The sequence below is a fragment of the Sorex araneus genome, chromosome X, assembly GCF_027595985.1.
Source record: "Sorex araneus isolate mSorAra2 chromosome X, mSorAra2.pri, whole genome shotgun sequence".
NCBI lineage: Eukaryota > Metazoa > Chordata > Mammalia > Eulipotyphla > Soricidae > Sorex > Sorex araneus.
The window spans coordinates 113,066,767-113,089,852 of NC_073313.1; the positions used below are offsets into that span (position 1 = coordinate 113,066,767).

Genomic DNA, 23,086 nt, shown 5'->3' on the forward strand with positions numbered 1-23,086 from the left:
GGATGGGTGTTCGAGCATTGTTTGACTGAAAAATAATCATACAAGTTTGTAAGGTATTTCACAGTGATCCAATAAAACTTCTTAAAAAAAGAAAGATTTGTAGAAATTAAACTTATCCACATACGTTTCCTAAATATGTAAAATGTATCCATAAGATTCTCTACAAAAATAAAGTTCTATATGCAAACAAACGTTGGTCATGCTACATAACCTCTGTGTCTCAAAGATATCGGGTAATCTATACTCATAGTAGACTATGGCACTTCCAAATATCAAAGGGAATATTATTGATAACTTCATCAAGATGATAGACTTGTACTGAAAATGACCTAGGCAAATGGGTACCTATGGTTATTCTGCTATGAACCCAGATATCTCCAAATTCATTTATTCACAGAGCATTTTCTCCCTTTTATTACTTGCTCATATAATGAGAGACTATTAATCTACAAGACATATTTGGGGACACTAAATATAGAGGTTTTAATTGAATCTACATGAAAAGAATGAAATTAGTGTTTTTCAATTATTTCCCAGTGCACACCTAGGAAGGAACTATTAATATATATTTTGTAAAACAAAATGGTAAATTGATATAATCCCTTGTAATCAGGAAGGACTTAAAATGATGGTTGGGTTCTTTAGCAAATTAATATCCTTTTCTTGTAGTCCTCTGAAACATATATATAGATCAGGCATACAAGTCAAGAAGCTTTGAATAGAACAAAATAAACCTTCAGGTATTTTGTTTCCTTAAAGACCACTTACAAATTATTAACCTAAATGAACAAAATTATTTCGTTTTTTTGTCCTTTAAAGTGCTCTCCTGATCTCTTGTGTTACCTAGGATTTGAGTAAGTTTCAAAACACTTGTATATTACAGTAGACTCAAGCAACTTCCTGACTCGGGCAATTTATTCATTGACACGCTGAAAAAAAGTAAGATATCATATTAGACGTTGGGCATAGAAAATAACATAGCATCTGGTTAGCTATTGCTCAGACAGAATAATATTCAAATATCAAAATGGAAATTCAGAGATTACAGAAGTTCAGCTCAGGCCTCAGACCTCTGTGGAAAGGGCTAGGGGCCCAAATAATTCTGGCACTTGACAGCAGCACAGTGAGCAGTGAGTCTGACTTTAAAGCGGTAACGCGAAGTGGAGACAATCTGTTAGATGTTCTTAACCAACAGCTTAACTGCAGTTTATTCCACCCATTTAATTGTAAAAGTCTCTGGAAGACAAACTATTCTGCACCTTTATGTACTAGATTAATTCCCAACAACAAAACATAGTCAATACTAGAGATTCTTACCATTTAATTGAAGACTAAATGTCTCAGGTAAATATTGATAAATCTGAGTTTACATAGCCCAATAACCACACAGGAAATACCCTGTGGGAGTTTCCATTTAAATGTGAAATTGAAGCATCAAAACGCAAAAGCTGCTTTAAAAATTGGGTGGGGGCATTCTACCTTCAGCTATACTCAGGACTTAATCCTGACTGTGCTCACGGATTACTCCTAGTGGGCTTGGGGGACTGTATGGGGTCCAGAGGGGAACGTATAGGCTGCAGGGGATCAAGTATGTGTTGGATGCAAGACAATCACAATCACTCTACCCCCAATTCTGTCACTCCAGCCTTTCTGCTTTGAAGTTTTGAGTGAGGAAGAGAGAAGCATAAAGGGAAACGAGGGAAAAATGACTACTTGAGATAAAAACAAAGGAAGGCATTCCAAAAATTGATATTTAGAAGTGAAAAACATCATTAAACAAAAAAATTATGTTTGTGCTTAATTAAACAAAAAAATTATAATTTCAAAAAAATTATGAAAGCTATTGTGCTTTCAAACATAGATTTTTACATCGTGTCATTTATTTCAAAATGATCACTTTCCCCTTGTCTGTTCTTAGTTTCACAGACAACTTTCCAAAATATTCCATAAAAGGTCACACTCTGCTTATCACTTGTCAAAGTTGTTACAAAAAGAAAAATAACATAGGATACATTGTGGTCAAAGAAATATAGTGTAGTACTCCAATGAGCCAGAAGAACATGATAGGCTTTAGATTAAAGTTTATGGACTGAGATTATAACTGATTACAACTTATTGAAAATTCACATATTCAGGTAGTATGTCTTATTTTTTTTAAAGTAATGTAATAATATTGTTATTTGTTCAGCTATTAATTAGGCTGATTGAATTGGGCATGAACTCCACTGTAGGATTACATAGCCTGAGGTAGTTTAGGTTTATTAGGTTACTCCCGTCACAGTACTCCCATTTCTCTGTGCTTATTTGTAACTTCTTAGTGTTCTGTTGACTTGTAAATATTGTTTTTCTCTTCTCCTTTAGTCCTTTGCATAGTTTATTCAGAGCCATGTCCTTTTTGTATGGACACAGGAAGACTTAGCAAATGCCATGTTTTTGTAACCTGGGAGTCATTTGACTCTACATATTTTCCTCCTGGGCATCTGTTCTAAGCCTCAGCTGCCCTTACTTCCTAGCACCCCCAAAAGCAGGGTCCCGTCGAGGCATGGGACGGACCCAGGGCAAACGGTGAGTTGTATGCTACCCTGGCATCAAGATGAGCCTGGCCAAAGTGCCTAATGCTTAACTATAAGTTAAGAGCTTGATCATGGACAAATGTTGTCATGATCCAAGCAGTGATAGCTAGATTTGGACCCTGCTAGGGTGAGGAATGATTAATCTGGCCTGAGTGCTGTGGTCTGAGCCTATGGCAAGATGTTGCCAGGAGAGCTGCCTTGTAAGTCTCAATGTATCTCTTGCTATGTCCATACAAAAACAACTAGTATTAAGATGTTAATGAGTGTTTGGACTGAGGAAAGGAGAAAAACACCTTAAGAGTCAGGAAGGACTTTGGAATGCCCCTAGGTTGTGTTCCCTTTGAACCTGACAGCCCTCAGGAAGGGTTTTCTGATGATGATTTGCTACCTGGCAGTGTGTAACCTGGGGCCAAGGGCGAGAGGAAAAAGGGAGGAGAGAGACAAGAGAAGCGAGAGAGGCTGCAGTAGATCTAGAGAGAGGATGGAGCTGGGAGTGCGGGAGATGAGAAAGATGGAAGAGTGAATAAACGGTAACTAATCAGCAACCAGCTTGGTCCTCGTTCTTCCTTTGCCTGTCCTTGGCCAACAGCTGTCCCGATCCAGCCCATACACAGATGTTCCAGAGCACCGAACGCGGGTGGTGAGACAGAGCCGCCCAGAGAGCCCCTTGGCGAGCTTTAGTTTTTTACACTCCACATCACTTTTTTTTTCAGCTGAATCACCATGAGATATAGTTACAAAGCTTTCATGTTTGAGATTCAGCCATACAATGATGGAACACCCATCCCTCCACCAGTGCACATTTTCCACCACCAATGTCCCCAGTATCCCTCCCTGTATGCGCCCCCCACACACACACATCCCAGACCTCTATGGCAGACAATTTTCCCAATACTCACTCTCTAATTTTGGGCGTTATGTTTTTTTCTTAAATTTATTTTATTGAATCACCATGTGGAAAGTTACAAAGTTCTCAGGCTTCTGTCTCAGTTATACAATGCTCAAACACCCGTCCTTTCACCAGTGCCCATATTCCACAACCAAAAAAACCCCAGTATACCTCCCACCCCCACCCTCCCACCCCCGCCTGCATAACTGATAAATTTCACTTCATTTTCTTTTACCCTGATTACATTCCATATTTAAACACAAAACTCACTATTGTTGTTGGGGTTTCAGCACACAACTTGTTGTTGGAGTTTACCCCCCCAAAATACGGCCCTACTGACAAGGAAGTATTTGATAATTAATTTTCCACTGATGAGAATGAAGAGATAAACCGTGGCTGCACGGTTTAGGATTTCTGCATTTTAGTAATTAAGCCCAGGGAGATTTATGTTGGAAATTGCATCATTTCCCTTCCTGGGGCAGCATGGGCCAAAGGCTTAGTTCACAGTCTGGAGACATGGCTGCAAGCACTTGCTGGTACCAGAAATAGTGTAGCTGGCTCTGGATCTTGGTCGTTCAGCAGCAAATTGGCCGTGCAAAAGCATGGCCACCCGGGTCAAATATCTGTGGAGCGCGAGCCAGTATTGGCCCTGGCCCGAGACTCTGGGTATTATGTTTTCTCAAAATTTCTCACCACCATTCAAGCCTTCCTGCCAGAGGCAGATGGTAGATAATTTATTATCCATTGCTCATATTGAATTTCACAAGAGTTCACATGGCCGTGACTGTAAATGTAAATTTCTTGATTGCAAAAGGTTGGTTTCCAGAGACATCGCTGTATGGCATTAATCCATTTTGGGATTCAATTAGGAGTCTCTGGGCCAGGGCTGTTGGTGCGCTAAAATGGCACCTGGAGGCAAGTTGTGGGCATGACAGCCAATCTGTTGGGTGGGTGGGGACTCGGGAAGGGACAGCCCAGGTCCACTGGTGCCATGCGTCCTTAAGATTCAGTCCTGGAACCCACATACCTGGGCCTTGCTTGTTGAAGCTCTGGTCACTGGGATTCCATTTGGAATAGGCAGGGAGACTGTACCTGCTCCATCTGGGGTGCCCCAGTGAAATTGGCCAGGTATGGGGCCCAGAGAGATCTCCAGTTCTGTGGTGTCTTCCAGGACTTGTTGCTGTGTCTCTGGGCTAGGGCTATTGGTGCGCTAAGATGGAGCCTGGAGGCAAATTGTGGGTGTGGCAGCCAGTCTGCTGTGTGGGTGGGGACCCAGGGAGGGACTCAGGTAGTATATTTTAGAGTGAAGATTGTAACTATTGAAATATTCCTTTCCAAAATAACAAATATTTTTTATTTAGTCAATATTGAGTTTATGTTGATTTACAATACTGTGCATATTTTCTAAAATATATACTAAGTATATTTTTCATGTCTATATTAAAGAATTTTATTAACCCTTTAAACCCCACTTTGTTTTTAGTATAATGCATAATCTGAAAATATCTAGAAACATAACCTTTGCTTCTGAACCAACTATAATAAAAGACTCATTCCCAACTTGTTTTTCAAGACCACGTTCTTCCTTATACATGTATCTCACTTGCTTTTCTCTATGTATCTTCACTGGCTTTTTTCCACTCTGAAGAAGACTGAAGAAGACTGTGTTCTCTCTTAAATACAGACTTTTTCCTCTTTATTTCTCCTAATGACCTTCTAAGTAAGTTTCATTAACAAAAATCTTGCTACACACACACACACACACAGCACATCCCTTGTTTACAGTCCCTGTAAAGAAACCCATTAGAAAAATTGTACATCATACTGAAGATTCTTTTAATAATGTTATTAAAGTGCCATTATTTACAAAGTTACTTATAGCTGAGTATTAGGCAAATCATAATTTAACACCAATTTCTCTACCAGTGTCAATCCCCTCCACCAGATTCCCTCCCAACTACAACCCCCACTTTCAGAGATCATTTCTATAGTTACATGATGAAGATTTCTAAGATAAGTTGAAGCAGATTTGTAAAGCAAAAATAGAGCTTACCCATTAGATATTACTTCAAGATATTTCTTCTCACACCCTTTGGATCATATTTTAAGTGCATTCTTCTACTATCCTTATTTTTCCAGTTTGGGTTTCACCTTTTCAGGGTTTCTTCTCTTTCCGTTCCTTTATTAGGTGATATGTGATTGTCACATCCAGGAACTTTATTGATTTTGTTTTGGGAACACACCTGGCAATGTTCAGGGGTTATTCCCAGGGTTTTTTTGCTGAAGGATCACTGCTGGGTGGGGCTGGGGGACTACAATGGAGTGCCAGGTATAGAAATCGGGTTAGCCACATGCAAGGCAAGCACCTTATCTGCTATCTCTCCAACCCAAATCCCAAAAAATTTTGAATTCACAAATTCACACAGAAAACATACTAGCAAAAGTCCTCGAGTTGTTTGTCATCTCTATAAGGTATCAACTTTGATTATTGGCAGCATTATGTCCCAATGTCTACAACTTTTACCAACTTCTACAGCCCTGGTTACCACTGAGAATTGCTAAGGAACCACACTACTCCAAATAAAACTTTTACTATCCTGTGTGAATAATCACAGTAGTGACAAAATGTCATTGGCTAAAAAGTGAATTTCACACTGACACATAATTGTTAACAAATGTTGGTTATTGTTTACATTGTTATTTTGGTTATTAGTATTTAGTTTATAGACTCTCACTGAACATAGTCCTCTATCTATTCCAATGATAATATGAATAAATGGAAAACACTTCAGTGTATAAGTGTAAAACAGTCACAAACTTAAAAAAAATCTTCTTTTATAGGAAAATGGTTTCAATATGGCATTTGTTAAAATCTTTCCTTACTTTTTAAGTTAAATTTATATAATTAAAGAATTATGATTTGAAAAGTTATCAGCAATTGAATTTTAGGCATAAAATATTTCAGCATCAATCCCACCAGTGTTAGCTACCATACTTCAGTGTTTCCATAATTCAGCCTCCTACACCTCATCACCCATTCCTGCTTACCACCTTGATGGGGACATTACAAAGTTCAGTGTTTGCAGTTTAAATCTCATGTTTTCAATGCTGTTGCAAACTTTCTTTAAGGAAATTTCATCGTAGGCATTTGTAGTCTCTTTATCCTCTGGATATATCCAGTGCAGCCATTCTCAAATAGTAAATTGGCACAAACACCATCCGTCTATATTCTGTGTTCTTCAAGAAAAGGGTATCATTTTTTTACCTTTTGAGAGAAATAAAAGTATAGCAATTATTGAGTGAGCTCTTTGTAATCAATGAATGAGTAAATATTGATACTTTGAATCTGTGTTCCAAAGATGTTGACTAATCAGAGATGTTGACTAATCTTTACTTTATCCCTTAGTTTGCGCAGACCATCACCAATTCTGAGCAAGCTGCAAACCCTCAACAAAACAATTTTTTTAATAAGAGTGGTATGGTAACTTAATTATTATTTTATTGCATCACCACAAGATACAGAATTACACTCTCTGTCTATTTCCTTTTGGGCATTGTAGTTTGCAATACAGATACTGAAAGGTTATATCATGACTATCCCTTTACCTACTTTCAACACTCAGTTCTTTTCTTATAAACTTTTATTGAAAAACCATGGGATAGTTACAAGCTTTCATGTCTGGGTAACAATCATGCAATGATCAAACAGTTCTTGTTCAGAGTGATCATTTCTAAATATTCTTGTCATACTGTGCCCTCTCTATCCTAATTGCCTTTAATCCCCTACACACTTCTGACAAGCTTTCCACCATTGATCTGTTCTTCAAAAACCATATTTTATAAGAAAAAGAAACCAGATTTCTCACTCATCATTTTTTTCTCTACAGTCACTTTCATGGAGAAGAGCCTTGAGCATGGCTGTGGCTAGGTTCCAGAGGTCTTCACACATGAAGGTAATGGCATAGAAACCCAGGTGTGTGGGACCTGGGGCTGAGACCTCCAAGCCTGCTCGGATCGGGACTGGACCTCTTCCACCCAGATTTCCCATTTTCCAGTAGCTAGGAGGTCACACCCAGGGACTGCCCCCAGCACCGTGTAATCCCACCAATGGCCAACATACAGAGACTTAAAACCAAGCTCCCGGAAGCTGACATCTTATAGCCTACTTCTCCCTCTGGGAAAGCCTGGCAAGCTACCAAGAGTTTCCTGCCCACATGGGAAAGCCTCACAAACTCCCCATGGTGTATTCATATGCCCAAACCAATAACAATGCTGAGTCTCATTCCCCTGATCCTGAAAGAGCCTCCAATAGGGCATTGTTGTGAAGGACAAGTAAAGAGAGGCTTTTAAAATCTCAGGCCTAGGACGAATGGAGACATTACTGAGACTGCTTGAGAAATTTGAAGATCAACGGGATGATGATGATGATGATGATGATGATGATGATGATGATGATGATGATGACAGTCACTTTCATGGGCTGGAGCGATAGCACAGCACGTAGGGCATCTTCCTTGCAGATGGCCGACCCGGGTTCGATTCCTCCATCCCTCTTGGGGAGCCTGGCAAGCTACCAAGAGTATCCCGCCTGCAGGGCAGAGCCTGGCAAGCTACCTGTGGCATATTTGATATGCCAAAAACTGTAACAACAAGACTCACAATGGAGACGTTAGTAGTGCCTGCTCAAGCAAATGGATGAAAAATGGGACGACAGTGCTACAGTGCCACAGTTCTACAGTCACTTTCATAACACAGGAAATGATAAGATCTCTGTTCCTGTACAGGTCCTTGATTGAGATTGAGACTTTTAATCCTCTACTTAATTAATTTGTTTGCACTCTTGTTTTTTGTTGTTCAGGGACCATATCTGGTGGTTCTCAAAGGCTAATTTTTGCTTAGGTCTTCAGGGGTGCTCCTAGTGATGTTTGGGGTTCCATATGTTACTAGAGACTACAGAATGTAAAGTTTGTGCTCCATCAGATTGATCTATCTTCCCAGCTTTATTTTTTGGAGAGTGATGAATATATTTCGAAGTATATTTGCCATACCTAGTGGATCTCAGAGCTTCCCCTGGCTCCATCCTTTGGGTTCGCTCCAGGGCCACACTTGTGGTGATATGTGGTACCTGAGATACCTCATCTTTCCAACTTTTTTGGTTTTTATTAATTAGAAAATATTTATGAAGCATAGTGGTAACTTCAGCATGGCATCTGTTTGGATCAGCCTTAGAATTTATTCGAACACTCAAGAACTGGGAGACTTCAAGCAGGTTGTTCTACATTTTTGCATCTGTCCTATGATTTGAGAAGCTGCATAGTATTTCATTATATATATTGTATAGTATTTCATTTTATATATATGTGTGTGTGTTGCATCTTCATAGTCTACTCATATATCTTTGGACACTTACGATTATTCCATATTTTAGCTACTAAGTGCTGCAATGAATAATGGTGTGCATATGCCCTTTTGAAAGAACACTTTTTGTCCTCTAGGTCCAGATATCCAGAAGGGACATTTCTTTAAAACCAGCATCTAAAAACAGTTCTTTCTCGGGGTGCCCCAGAGGGGTTTGGATGAGAGCAATCCCTACCCCAAGGGACCAAGCCTTGGCAGCCGACCTCCACAACCCAACCACCGCCATGCTTCTGGCCACTCCCCGCTCATTCAGGCCTAGCCTCACACATGAGTAAAGTCCCCCAGAACCTAAGTAATGCGGAACGTTGTGACCTTGGACTCTGGGCTCAACGGGACCAGGAAACGGAGGTCCTCTGCCCGTTTACCCCAGTTTCTGGTGACCAAGGGATTACTTCCATATCCACCTCCTGGCGGCACCAGATAATATTGTCATCGGCCACCCTCCAGTTACCAAGGCTGCTTCTCCCAGAAGGGAGCATGACATGAGGCTCCCATAGCCATTCAACCGGACTCCACGCCAGGCTGTTTTCACTCGGGGTGCCCCAGAGGGGGGTGGGTGAGAGCCCTCCCTGCCCCAAGGGACCCAGCCCCGGCAGCTGACCTTCACAACCCAACCTCCACCATGCTCCAGGCTGCTCCCCACTCGCTCAGGCAGAGCCTCATGAATGAATGAACATATTCCTGGACTGCACGGCCGTTTTTGTGTTGTAAGACTCATCATATGACACTCCGTATCCATTCTCGAAAATTGCCACACCATAATTGATGGGGTTCAGACAGTAGGCAACAAATCATAGAGGGAAATATATATGCACATATATATATATGTGCATTACTTTGGTATATATATACATATATATATATATATATATCAAAGCTCACATCACCCAAGCTTTAACAACACGTTAGTGTTATCATGTAGAATGTATTAATGGCTCTGGCCAAAATAGAACAATCTTCACACTGTTTCCTATATGAACACTTTTCTGTAAGCATGTTCAGAAGTTCTTCATAACAGACAGTACAAAATATATTCTTTCAGGTGTGTTTTGGGACAGGGATTGGGGTTAGGGATGGAAACATCCCAAATTTGGTGGTGGGAAGGTGTAATGGTGGTGGGATTGGTGTTTGAATATTAAATGTAATCAAATGTTGTGAACTAACTAGCTGTCTGCCTCCTCCAATCTCCGGCACCCCACCCCAGTGATCAAAACCAGATGACCCACCCTACTGGAGCCGGAAAAATACCTCACCGGCAGACCTCCACTACCTCCACTACCCAGCCACTGCCATGCTCCAAGTCACCTCCCGGACACAGCATAAGACACTTAATACCCATTTTCCATAATTTTCTTACCATATTTGATGGGCTTCAAATATGGTGTGAACCATGGGAACAACTATAAGGGCAATTGGAGGCCACCCTAAAAGCCTTCATCCCTCTAGGAGAGCTCGGAAAGCTACCGAGAGTACCCTGCCTGCACGGCAGAGACTGACAAGCTACCTGTGGCATATTCAATATGCCAAAAACAGTAACAATAATAGGCCTCATCAGCCTTACACTGAAAGAGCCCCCAGTATGGCAGCTTTAAGAAGGATGAGCAAGGAGAGGCTGATAAAATCTCAGGGATGAACTAGACTGCCAAAACAAAGAAAGACTAAAATGACTGTCTGTACTTTCAATGCATGTATGCTGGCATCGGAAGCATCCATCGAGGACCTGATGTTGCAAGAGCAGAAGATCAAGTACGACATCATTGGCCTGACCGAAATGAGAAGGCATCAATCACATCATGCCATTTTCGACACTGGAGAAGAACTGTTCCTTGGAACATATGACAACAGAGGCGTCAGTGGTGTTGGTGTCCTTGTCAACACGAACTTGGCCATGAGCATTTATTCATTAGAATGACTAACAACCCGAATTGGACAATTGCACTTGAATAGATGTGGCTCACTGCCGGCAGTTTCTATCTTCGTCATCTATGCACAAACATCCAACTATGGTGAAGAAGAAATTGAGAAGTTCTACATGGAGCTGGAGAAGTTCTATAAAGATGACCACACCTTCTACAAAGACATTGTTGGTGACTTTAATGCCAAGATAGGACTGAGAAGGTCACCTGAAGAACTCCACATTGGGCCCAATAGCATAGAATTGAACACACCGGGTGAGAGACTGAGTTCATCATGTGGAACAAGATCATCCATGATAACTTACAGTTCCAGAAGATTGAATCTAAATGCTGGACATGGGAGTATTGGTGGACAGTTCTACAACGAAACTGACCACATCAAATTCAATCGAAGGTTTTGTCTGACTGATGTCGCTGCTGTCCCAAAATTCTAAAAAGGATCAGACCACCAACTCCTTCATGCAAAATTTTACTTAACAGAGTGGGGAGAAAGGGCTGCAAAGTTTAAGTTTAAGAAAAGAACTCCCAGAATGAGGCCAACTGGAAGCTCTTTGGCACTATTGTGGCAACGTGGGAAGATGCTGCCATTGACAACATCAATGAGGAATAAAATCGACTGGTTCAGCACCTCCATGACTTCACGAAGAATGTTGAGAGTGGGAAAGCCACAAACAGACTCCCGTCTTCGGAAACTCTTGAGCTCATTCACCAATGTGGTTTGGCACGAGCCTCGGGCATTCACAAGCTATCATCTGTGTTCACAAAGCTGTGCAAAGAAGTGATAAAAGAAAACCTCAAAGAGAGAAGAGCAGCAGTGTTGGCTGATGTGGCAGAAGCTGGGAAAAGTATTCACAACGCTCGCCTGTCCTTCGCCAACTACAAGACCAAGATGACTGCCCTTCACATCCTGATGGATCTACCACATCTTGCAGAAGGGCAATAGAGAGTTTTATTCACGACTTCTACTGGGATCTCTTCGATAGCCACATCCACCTGCCCATATACCAAATTCCGTAGGATGGATATGTCATTCCCAGCATCCTCCCTTCTGAAATCCGACATGCCATTTCATTGGTATAGATGCATACAACACACAGTCCAGACAAGGTCAGACCCGAACACCTGAAGAATTTGCCACCAGTACTTGTCAATACACTGGCTTGGCTCTTCACACGATACCTGTCAGTATGCAAGGTTCCGTCCCAGTGGAAAACCAGCAGGACCATTCTGTTGTACAAGAAGGGAGGCATCAATGACATCAGCAACTATCGCCCAATCTGCCTGTCTGTCATCTACAAGTTGTTCACTTGAGTCTTCCTGAATAGAATAGGCAGAACACTACATGAAGGACAACAATGCGAGCAAGCCAGGTTCCAAAAAGTATTTAGCACAATCGACCATGTCCACACAGTGACCAAGCTCATTGAAGTTTTGCAAGATTTCAAGATGCTGCTCTGTCTAACACTAATCGATTTAAAGAAGGCCTTTGATTCTGTTGAGACTGAAGTGGTCATTGAAGCCCTAGCCAAACAGGGCACTCAAACTCAGTACATCAAAATTCCCCACGAGCTGTATTACGGATTCACCACCAGGATCTCACCATTCTACAAGGATGTGATCATTGACATAAAGAGAGGAGTTTGGCAGGGTGATACCATTTCACCAAAACTCTTCAGTGCCACCCTCAAGAACGCCATGAGACAAATGGAATGGGAAGGAATGGGAGTGAAGATAGACGAATGTCAACTAGACCACCTCCGTTTAGCTGATGATATCGTTCTCATAACACCAAACATTAGCCAAGCAGTACAAATGCTGGCCAACTTGGACCACGAGTTTGGAAAGGTTGGACTGCAGTTGAATCTCAGCAAAACAATGTTCATGAAAAACAAACTGGTCCCTGATGTTCCATTTGCTCTCAATGGGGCGAACATCTCCGAATGCAGCAGCTATGTGTACCTGTGTTGAGAACTCAACATGAGGAACGACTTGGCACCAGAACTGCGCAGGAGGAAGATAGCAGCATGGAATGCCTTCAAGAGAGTTGAAGAAATGGTTAAGAGGATAAAGAAACTCTGGCTCCGGTCACATCTTTTCAACTCCACGTTCTTCCTGCACTAACATATGCCTGAGACCTGGGCCCTACGAAAACAGGATCAGAACACTATTCAGGTATCCCAAATAGGGAAAGAGATATGCTTGGAGTATCATGTTTCACTCAAGTGAGAGGAGGAATCCGGAGTTCCAACCTCCGTCGACGTTCAAGAATCAGGGACGCTGTTTCATTTGCCAAGGCGTTGAAAATCAGATGTGCTGGACACGTAATGCAATTCAGAGATGACCGCTGGACTAGTACTATTACCGACTGGATTCCATGGGGCAACAAAAAACCACGTGGCCACCCACTGACAAGATGGTCAGACTTATTCGTCAAAACCCTGAATGAACGATTTGAGGCTCTTCCTGTTCCTGGAGCGAGCAGATATCATTGGGCTACACCAGCACAGGACAGGGATGAATGGAGACTTTACTGGCGCCCACTTGAGCAAATCGAAGATCAACTGGATGACAAGTGATACAAATGATACAAGTGAACTTATAAAATAAAAAAAAAACTTTAAATTTTTAAAAAGTTGATTCACAAAACTAAACATATAATTAAAAGAGTGCAATTAAATCATTGCTTTCACATTCCCTTTGAGATTATGCCTTCTGCATCCAACTATTCCACCATGTGCCCTGGGCACATCGTTTTCACAAAGTTCCAAATAGAATTAGAAGCAAAAGGCTTTAAGTGGGAAGAAGTGGGAAACTGGTTTGGGGAAAGAATGAGTTTGGTGAGATTGGAAGACATATGTGTTGAGATGAAGGTTTGCAACTCAGGTTAGTACTATGGTTTAAAGACATAGAAACTGGGCCTTGTAAAAATCTGTTGAACTTCTGTAGGTAAGTAGTGGGGTAAAAGAGAGGGTGATTTAAACATCTATTATATTTAAAATAATACTCAAGGTGTATGAGAAATTCCCATGTGTTCAATGAAAATAATGTGCAATGCAGTCAAGTGTGCTGATACCACAGTTAATGTGCACAATCTCAGAAAGCTAGCATGTATGTGACACCTCATCCATTCCAGTAACAACCCAAACTACAAGGGAATTATTGATGCGAGATTAATTTTTGTTTTGGTGTTGATAACAACCAATATAAAATTAACTATTTTCATATATTATATGTATATGTATATATACATACATATAGGTACATATCAAATTAATACTATGAAACCACTAAAATACCTCAATATCCTAATATTTCTTTTAAGTTGACTATGATCCCAAACAGTATTTGATGATACCTCAGACTTCTCCTGTTTTTTTTTGGAAAAAATTGCAGCAGTTTGAAGTACTATAAAAATAATGACCAGCACGCTAGTACAGTGGGTAGGGTGTTTGCCTTACATGCAACCAACCCGGGTTCAATTCCTGGCATCCCATGTGGTTCCCCAAGCACCGCCAGGAGTAATTCCTAAGTGCAGAGCCATGAGTAACCCCTGAGCATTACTGGGTGTGACTCAAAAAGCAAAAAAAGTGGGGCGGGGCTGGAGCAATAACACAGCAGGTAGGGCATTTGTCTTGCACATGGCCCATCAAGGTTCGATTCCCAGCATCCCATGTGGTCTTCCAAGCCCCACCAGGAGTAATTCGTGAGTGTATGAGCCAGAAATAACACCTGTGCAATGCCGGGTATGACCCCTCAAAAAAATTTTTTTAAAGATAATGAAATAATGAAATAGGAATCCAGACATATGTTTCTACTTCCAGTACTTTCATTAATGGTAAATATAGGCTTATTTGTTGGTAAATATAGGCTTATTTGTTTGAAAATTCAGAAACTTACTTATACCCTATATTACATATACGAGGATTGCTGGCAAGGAATAATTTTTTTCTTTTTTTCTCTTTTTAAAATTTTATTGAATCACCGTGAGATAGATACAAGCTTTCATGTTTGTGTTGCAATCTCATAATGATCATACACCCATCCCTCCACCAGTGCACGTTCCCAACAACCAATATCCTGGTTATACCCCTCCTTTCCCACCCTTCCCCTGCCTCCATGGCAGACAATATTCCCCATATTCTTTCTCTACTTTTGGGCATTATAGCTTGCAATACAGATTCTAAAAAGTCATCATGTTTGGTCCATTATCTACTTTCGGCATGCATCTCCCATCTCAACTGTTCCTCCAGCCATCATTTTCTTACTGATCCCTTTTCTATTCCATCTGCCTTCTCCCCTCCGCTCATGAAGCAGTCCTCCAGCTATGGGGCAATCCCCCTGGCCCTTGTATCGACCATCCTTAAATGTCAGCCTCATGTGATGCTACCCTACACTCCACAAATGAGTGCAGTCCCTCTATGTGTGTCCCTCTCTTTCTGACTCATTTCACTTAGCATGATACTCTCCAGTTTATCCATTTACAAGCCAATTTCATGACTTCATCTCTCCTAACAGCTGCATAGTATTCCATTGTGTAGATGTACCAAGTTTCTTTAACCAGTCATCTGTTTTAGGGCACTTGGGTTGTTTCCAGATTCTGGCTATTGTGGCAAGGAATAATTTTTATTTGTTTATTTATTTATTGCTTTCTGGGTCACATCTGGCGATATTCAGGGGTTACTACTGGTTCTACACTCAGGAATTACTTCTGGTGGTGCTCAGGGGACTATATGGGATGCTGGGAATCGAATATTGGTCAGCCACGTGCAAGGTAAACACCCTACCTGCTGTGCTATCACTCAAGTCCCTAATTTTTATTTTTTAATTTTCATAGTGTCATAGATCAAATCCAGGTTTAGTACGTGTGAGGTGTGCACTTTCATTCTGAGCTACACCCCAGCTCTTTTAGAAATTAAGCAATACGGCATATTTAAATTCTGATATTTGTGCCTATGTATAATTCCAGAAAAACTTTCGCTTATACGCTCTAATACATGCCTCTTCTCTTTGTGACAATATTAGATTAGTTTTTCATCTGATAAATAATCAACTTCAACATATTACTTGTTATTGAATTATTCCTGCCAGAATAAGTAAAGTATCAGAACAATAAATTGTATATCTCTACTCGTTTATCTTTTTGAAGTATCAATGGTTTACAATACTGTAAATGCTTATATCTAAGGCATAAAATGTTATCACACCACATTCACCCACCAATGTCTTATAACTCTCCACAGATGCTTTCCTCTCCACAAAGTACATCACATTTACCCACACTAGATAATTTTAATTTTGTTCTAGAATTGAAAGTTTTGTATTCATTGTACATTGTCTATTCATTGCTTTGTCTCTTTACCACATATTGAGATCAAGTAATTGTCCTTTTACTTCAGACTTATTTCATTTAACATAATAACTTTTAGTTGAACCCATGTTGTAGAAAAATGAAAGATTTTATCTTTTCTTATAGGCGAGTAACATTTCATTCTGTACGTATACTACTGTTTCTTCATCCACTCATCTGTTGTTGGGAACTTGGGTTGTTTTCAGATCTTGGTTATTGTAAATAGTGCAGCAATAAACAAGGTCATGCATATGTATTTTTGAGTAAATGTTTTTATGTCCTAATAGAGATGTGAAGAGGAATTTCCAGATTGTACATAGTTTATTTAATTTTATATAAATATCCATTGTTTTAAATAAACACTGAAATTGTTTACAATTCCACCAACAGTAATAAAGTTTGTTTTACATTATATCTTCACAAATAATAAAAAGAAATTAGACATTACATATGTCAGAAAGTCTGTAAACACATGTTGTTACAGAGTAGTGGTTAGAAATAAATCCTCACTCATCGTTTGTGGGATTTTATCTGTTTCAACCTCTGTGGAATGTAACAGCGGTTTCTCAAAAATGTTTCTCAAAAATAGAACTCCCATATGACTCAGCAATACCAACAATACCAACAAAGTGTGCAACTTTAGTGTATGAGCACCACAGTTATATTGTGTAACCTCCAGTAAGCAGCACAACTAAATGTACAAATATAGCAAACAACTGTGTGTAACTTCCTGGCTATCACAACAGCAATAATAGGAAGAAAAAGTTGAATTTATGAAGAGTGAAATTTAATGCATGTGTGCTTTTAAAATATAATTTAATCAGGAATGAAATTCCGCTTGTGACTCAATGATCTATATGACAAGTGTCCTAACAACTCAATGTTGTGTGCATTTGTGTGTGTTTGTGTAAAAAGCAATGCTGGTCTGGGGCTGCAGTGATAGTACAACGGGTAGGGCATTTGTCTTGCATGCGGCCAACCTGGGTTCGATACCCAGGATGCCATATGGTCCCCCGAGTACTGCCAGGAATAATCCTTGACTGTAAAGCCAGGAGTAACCCCTGTGCATAGCCAGGTGTGACCCAGAAAGAAAAAACAAAAATAAACCAAAAAAAGCAATGCTGGTCGAAGTAACTCTAGAAAGGAGAAGAATATTTAAGACCAAAGTAAAAGAAAAAACGTATCACACCCTAGTAAATGTTTCTCCACCTTATCTTCAACTGTGACCTCTATCTGAACTTGATTCCTGCACCCCCTCTGTGCTACTAGTTTCCTCACCCAATGTCATGCCTTGACACTCCATTTATGTGCTTTTTATCTGTGTCCCTCTTTGTATTCCTTAGTTCGTGATGTTCTTTCTCATGACATAGCAACCCTGAAATCAATACACTTTTATACTCAAATAATTAAATAAAGATATGGTGAATGGCAATAAGACAAGCTTCTTACAGTTGGAATGAGAAGCTAGTAAAAATAAGAAGAATAAAATCTATTGGATTACTTTTAATACATCAGTTAGAAAAGATGTTTAACTCTATAGCTATAAATGATTATATCAGAAAATACAGAGCCCTCCAATTCCCACCGTCCCGGTGCACCGGCTTGATCCACAGGTTGGTGACAGACCAGACCTTGGACCAACTGCATGCCCATGTCCCACAGTCCAATCCGGACACCAGCAGCTTCCAGCGTCCCAGAACCAGCTTTGGGTGTGGCCTTTGAGCTAGGCGGTGTGGCCACTGTGGTATCTGCTTGGCCTCCTTTGGGACCAGGGACAAGCTCGGGCCACTGCAGTTATTTTCCCCTTTCCCAGAACTCTGGACTCATATCTCAACCCCCATCACCTAGTTCTGTGGAGAAAATCCTGGCCATCTCAAACACAGTAGGCCAATAGTCAACAAACCTATTCCACTTGCACCATATAACTGGTATCACTTGTATCATTTGTCATCCCGTTGCTCATCAATTTGCTCGAGCAGGCTCCAGTAACATCCCCATTTCTCCCTTTCACATGCTACTGTAGCTCAATGGTGTCTGCTCGCTCCAGGAACATGAAGAGCCTCATACCGTTTGTTCAGGATATTGATGAAGATGGTCAGGATCTGACCATCTCATAGGTGGGCAGTCAGTCCTTCTTTTGACGTCTAGTTGGTAACAACTCTAGTCCAGTGGTCATGTCCAAATCGCACAACGTGTCTGGACCATCTGATGTTCAATGCCATGGCAAACGAGACAGCATCCCTGATTCTCATTGACTGTTGCAACAACGTTGCAGTGAGGCATTTAGGACATACTTGCGAAAGTAATATACATTTTTGGGGAGAGTCACATAACTGTCTCCGGAAGTTTTGGTGTTGTGGCCTGCGGGAGAGCAGCCTGTTCAGCCCCCTTTTGTTAACTAGGTTGATGTTTTAACCAATTATATTCAGCCACATAGGCAGAATATGCAAATTAACTTAGTCAACGGAAACAGTATCAAGGTCAGTTACACATCCGGATCTATAGTCAGTTAAAGTAACAGTAACAGAAAAACAACATTTACATCCAAGCCTAGCTAGGCCTGAGATTATGGGATGTTGTACGCTAACATTTCCTCCTTTTTTGTTTAAAATGACCAGTAATAAACAATACAAACATGTTCACAAATCTTTTCAGTAATACCTCAAGAAAATCTTAAGAAAATTTAACCTTATTTTACAGAAATCGTTTTTCATTTTACAGTACAGAGTCTACATATACAGAGTTTACACACATTAAGCAATATTTCAGTTCCAGTCCTGGTTCAGAGACATTTGTCAATGAAGACCAATTAGTCTCTAAACAAAAACAACACTTTCATGTCATTTTTGGATGAACTTCACAGTCCAGGTTTTTCCACAATCAGTAACTGCCGAAGCACTCCCGTTATCAGATTCTTCTCTCATGGTCAAAGAAGAATCACCGGCACCCATAAGTAAAATTAGAAACTTCCTCCTTCTCAAACTTCATAGATGTCCGGATAAAATATGCATGGAATATCATCCAGTCTTATATAATAAACCTGTTATCTCTTAAAACTTATGTTTTGAACTAAACCAGTACCTTTTGAACCTATTTTTATATACAATTATTTCAATTCTCTTTTAACAGCTCACTATAATGCAGATACAAACTTATAATATAAATATTTAGAGAGAAAAATGTACTAACATAATAAAAACTTGAATCATTTTTACAAAGCATGAGGAAAACATCTTTTTAATTAATTTTAATGGTTCTTATACTTTAGATATTTTAAATCATGAACCTTTTATGTCAATCTTTAACAGTTTTCACCTTGGTTTCATGCTCTAATTTTACAACTCTTAATAAGCTCCAAAAAACACTCAAACTTTAAAAAAAATTTTGGAGTAGGATTGCCACTTCTGATTTCAATCTTACTTCAATATTTAAACACTTAACACAGACAGACATACAGAAAGACAACAAAATCACATTCATGTGCATTCATACATACCTGATCGATCGATCTGACACTCCAAGAACCAGGGAAGAAAAACTGATGGACAGAGAAATGAAGGGCAGTCCCCAGGGTAAAAATTTCCCTGTCAGTCGATTGGGATTATCCCCCATTTCTCAGTCCAGCTACCCTGTCTCCTGCTTGTAGAATTGGATCCAAAAAGAAAAGAAGCACTTCTGTTTTTACAAAGCTGGCAAAAATCCATAAAAAAGGAATCCATATTGTAGTTTATTTTTATTTGCTATCCATTATTCACTGAGAAGCTTTAGTCTTTTTGTAGGACACCAAAAGTGGTTTCTGTTTGCTGAAATAAAAGCAAAACCTCGTCCCCACCTTTCCACCTGGCCTGGCATCCAACTCCCAGAGACTGGGTCCCTGTAAAGGACCTGACATCTTCTATTAATTTTATCTAAATCATTTTAAATTCTATTAGAACTTATTTTTTCTGAACTATTCTGAATTTCCCTATGATTTTCTGCCGATGTCATTTCATTAGAGCAATTAAAAAATTCAAGGTGAAAAATGCTCTGGATAGTTTCTGTCTAGGAGAATCCGCATATATTCCCCCTTTTTGTCTAAGTAATGTATCTTTAAGCCCACAATTTGCTCGTTCAATCATGGCTTGTCCTGTACTGTTACATGGAATTCCTGTAATATGATTGATACCATCCATAAGCAGAGAAAAAATCACGCATCTTTGCACAGGTATAAGCAAGTGCATTATCAGTTTTCATTGTCTAAGGGACACCCATAACAGCAAATGCTTCCAACAAATGAGTAATCACAGCTCCTACTTTTTCCAAAGACAACGCAGAAGCCCATCGAAAATGTGAATAGGTATCAATTGATGAACATAGTTTTGTTTACCAAAAGCTGGGACAATAGTTATATCCATTTACCAAATTTCATTTGCCCTTATACCTTGAGGATTAGCTCCCAAAGGCATATGAGGTATATTGATTACTTGACAAGTAGGACATTGCCTAATAATGTCTTTAGCTTGCCTCCAAGTAAGGGCATATTTGATTTTCAATGCACGATTATTTTGATGATGCAAGGCATGAGATTTTTCTGCATTTATTACTAAAGCAACCAACTTATCAGCTCGACTATTGCCTTGAACTAATGGACCAGGAAGACCCATATGAGCTCGCATATGAAAAATGTATAAAGGATGTTTACGGTCTCTCAAAACTTGCTGCAAATTTTTAAAAAAATAAATAAGCTCCAAGTCACTCAAAGGCAAAGCAACAGTAAATATATGATTGACAGTCCAACCTGCATACTGAGAGTTCATTACAATATTTACTGGTTCAGAATAATTTTGTAAAAGAGAAATAATTGCAAACAATTCATTCTTCTGAACTGATTTATATGGAGTTTGTAAAACCTTGTCACTTTTCTTCTTTACTAGCATCTGTGAAGAATGTAACAGCAGACACAATAGGTTCAGCCTTTATAATGTTAGGCCAAATCCAATTAGTAAATTTAAGAAATTGAAATATCTATCGCTTTGGAAAGTTGTAATGAATTTTGCCCAGATAATTAGTGCAAGCAATTTGCCAATCTTTATCAATTTCCCATAGATCTTGAATATGCTCACTAGTCAATGGTACAATAATTTCAGTAGAATCGCTCCCTATTAATTGTCTAGTTCTTCTTCTTCCTTTGAAAATTATTTGAGATATTTTATTTACATAAGTAACCAATGTTTTACTAGACTTGTTACGTAAAACACTCCATTCCAGGGCTGGAGGATAGCACAGCGGGTAAGGCGTTTGCCTTGCACGCGGCCGACCTGGGTTCGATCCCAGGCATCCCATATGGTCCCCCAAGCACCGCCAGGAGTAATTCCTGAGTGCAAAGCCAGGAATAACCCCTGAACATCGCTGGGTGTGACCCAAAAAGCAAAAAAAAAAATAGACTCCATTCCACAATATTAGTTCCTTGTACAAAAATCCCAGTAGGAGAATGTGAAGTACGCAACACTATCAGATTTAAACTTTCTGAAGAGTCAATTCTATCCAGCTGAGCCTTATTAACAATTTCCTCAATTATTTCTAATTCTTTTTCAGCTGCCGGGCTAAGTAAGTTGCCTTGGAATGTTTAAAGAAGGATCACCTTCCAATGTTTGAAACAAATTTTGTAGGGTATAGGTTGGAATACCCAAAGAAGGCTGTAGCCTTCCTAATAATTTTGAAAGTCATTTAAAGTTCTTAATTTATCTCTCCGAATTTGGACTTTTTGAGGTGTAATCCTACTCTCCCATATTATTTGTCCCAAAAATTCCCAAGGAACCTGATGTTGAATTTTGTCCTGTGTAATTTTAAACCCCATGACTCTACTTCATAAGTTACAGCTTCATAAACCTTTTGCAAATTTATATGAGGTGGAGCAGTGATAAGAATATCATCCATGGGGCCGGAGCGATAGCACAGCGGGTAGGGCGTTTGCCTTGCACGCGGCCGACCCGGGTTCAATCCCCGGCATCCCATATGGTCCTCCAAGCACTGCCAGGAGTAATTCCTGAGTGCAAAGCCAGGAGTAACCCCTGAGCATCGCTGGGTGTGACCCAAAAAAGGAAAAAAAAAAAGAATATCATCCATGTAGTGAATAATTTTGACGTCAGGGTACTGTGCCCTAATTATATCCAATGATTGACTAACAAAATATTGACACATTGTGGGACTATTCATCATCCCTTGAGGCAAGAAAGACAGTGATATCTTTTAGCAGGAGTTTCACTATTAAAGGAAGGCACAGTAAAGGCAAATTTTTCTCTATCCTTTTCTCTCAAAAGGGTGGTATAGAAACAATCCTTTAGAACAATTATAATAATATTCCATTGTTTTGGAATAATGGCTAAATTAAGTAGGCCCATTTGCAAAGGGCCCATTGGTTCCATGCAGTCTTTGAATTTTCTTAGATCACTTAACATTCGCCATTTACCAGTCTTTTTCTTGGTAACAAATACTGGTGAATTCCAGGGACTAGAGCTGAAAACAATATGTCCCAATTCAAACTGTTCTGTAGCTAATTCATATAAAGCCTTAAGTTTTCCTTTTGTTAAGGGCCACTGCTCAACCCAAACAGGCTGAACCTTTTTCCAGACTATTGGGAGAGCTGTTCTTCGAGCAGCGGCCCAAACTAAAAAGGCGATTGCTGAGACACCACTTTTTCTTTAATATATTTCACACCAAGTTTTTTCAACAAATTTCGTCTCCATAGGGTGATAGCTATTGGAGCAATATATGGCTGGATAACTGCCGTGTCTCCATCAGGATCACTACAACGAAGAGGTTGCACACTCTGTTGAACATCAGTGACCACACCCATACCAGAAAAAGTAACGGACACACAACGCTTTTGCCAAACTTTAGGCCAATGATGGGAGGTGACAACAGTAACATCAGCACCTGAATCTAACATACCCTCCAGTTTTGT

The 23,086-nt window shown here is 39.9% G+C and overlaps 1 pseudogene; it reads right to left on the reverse strand.

The window, feature by feature from the left end:
• The window catches only part of LOC101547344 (cyclin-C-like), a 38,285-nt pseudogene extending 16,226 nt beyond the window's left edge, over window positions 1-22,059 (reverse strand).
• Between the last annotated feature and the right edge of the window lie 1,027 nt (window positions 22,060-23,086).